This window comes from Moschus berezovskii, chromosome 1, assembly GCF_049115385.1.
Source record: "Moschus berezovskii isolate FMDL1 chromosome 1, NW_MosBer_1.0, whole genome shotgun sequence".
NCBI classification, from domain to species: domain Eukaryota; kingdom Metazoa; phylum Chordata; class Mammalia; order Artiodactyla; family Moschidae; genus Moschus; species Moschus berezovskii.
Genome location: NC_142460.1, coordinates 3,402,289 through 3,404,418, shown reverse-complemented (window position 1 = coordinate 3,404,418; position 2,130 = coordinate 3,402,289).

The following is a 2,130-nucleotide window of genomic DNA, read 5'->3' as shown; positions in this document are numbered from 1 at the left end:
ACAGAGGCACGTGGATCCTCCCGATTTCCTTCTCTGTCACTTGTCTATGTCAGGTTGGCCCCGTGGGTATTTACTTATTTTATGCTTTGGGCTGTGATCCAGGATGGTTGCTGTTCTGTGGCTGAACCAGCTCTGGCGCTCAGGAGTTCCTCAGTTGGCTCTGCTGTCCCCCTGACATGCCCGTCCAAGGGGGCTGTTGTGGTTTCTTTCCAAGCACTTCCCTTCCTCGAGCCATTTCCTGCTCCTGCCTGACAGTCAGTGCTCCTCCAGGGAGCCTGGTCCCTTCTGCTGGAAATGGTGTAAGAGACCACGATTTGGGCGCTGACGTGATCATTGCTGCCGGGTTGTGGCTGCTTCTAGGTCCACTCAGCTGACAAAGAAGGAAGTACATGTGTGGACGTTAATCTGTGTGCATACCTCGTTTTATTGTGCTTTGCAGACATTGTGTTTTTGACGAATTGAAGGTTGTGGAAACCCTGTGTTAAGCAAGTCTCTTGGCTCCATTTTTCCAACAGCAGTTCATATCTCATATTTGTGTCACATTTTGATAATTCTTCAGTTCAGTTCAGTTCAGTTGTGTTTGACTCTTTTTGACCCCATGGACTGCAGTACACCAGGCTTCCCCGTCCATCACCAATTCCCAGAGCTTACTCAAACTCATGTCCATTGAATCGGTGATGCCATTCAACCATCTCATCCTCTGTCGTCCCCTTCTCCTCTTGCCTTCAATCTTTCCCAGCATCAGGGTCTTTTCCAATGAGTTGGTTCTTCGAATCACGTGACCAAATTATTGGAGTTTCAGCTTTAGCATCAGTCTTTCCAATTAATATTCAAGACTGATTTTCTTTAGGATGGACTGGTCTGATCTCCTTGAAGTCCAAGGGACCCTCAAGAGTCTTCTCCAACATCACATTTCAAAAGCATCAATTCTTTGGCACTCAGCTTTCTTTATAGTTCAACTCTCACATCCATACATGACTACTGGAAAAACCACAGCTTGAACTAGATGGACCTTTGTTGGCAAAGTAATGTCTCTGCTTTTTAATATACTATCTAAGTTGGTCATAGCTTTTCTTCCAAGGAGCAAGCATCTTTTAATTTCATGGCTGCAGTCACAATCTGCAGTGATTTGGGAGCCCAAGAAGATCTATTTGCCATGAAGGGATGGGACCAGAAGCCATGACCTTAGTTTTCTGAATGTTGAGTTTTAAGCCAGCTTTTTCACTGTCCTCTTTCACTTTCACCAAGAGGTTCTTTAGTTCTTCTTCGCTGTCTGCCATAAGGGTGGTGCCATCTGCATATCTGAGATTACTGATAATAGTTGCAGTAGTTCAAAACTTGTCATTATTGCTGTATTTACTGTGATCAGTGATCTTTGTTGTCACTACCATAGCTCTCTGAAGGCTCAGATGATGGTTAGCACTTTAATCAAAAAGTATTTTTAATTAACTGATGTACATTGATTTTTATATGCATAATGCTATTGTACACTTAATAGACTATAGTATAGTATAAACATAACTTTAATATGCACTGGGAAACCAAAAATTTTGTGACTCACTTTATTGTAACATTCACTTTATTGTCTGGAACTGAACCCGTAGTATTTCTGAGGTGTGAGTGTCATTCACTTTATTGTCATTGTCTGAAACTGAACCTGCCTCATTTCTGAGGTGTTAGTGTACACATATAAAATTCCTCCATTTATAGCCATTGGCCTCCTCCTGAAGCTAAACATGAGTCCACCCTGACACCTCTAACTCTAGCCATCACCACGTGGACCATCCTCCCTCCTCACCTTCCTGAGGTATAACCTCCCCCCCAACAGGAGGACACCTGGCTCCCACCCCCTCCACTTACCTAACTGCTTAATTCCAGTATCAAAACTGAGCAGGACGCTGCAGGGTCTTCCCAGGATCAGACCCGTCCACATGCCCCTTTTCTTGTTTGTAGAAAAGCCTTAGCCACCTAAGCCTTCTCTCACTTCCAAAGAGAACATTTCATCAGAAATGTGAGAAAATGTAGGCACAAAGGAAAAACAAGAAAACAAGACAAAATAAAAATACTTTAGCCATAAACCAAAGTCAAGAACGCTGAGTTCCTCCTCAAGGGCTATAGATAATGTGATGA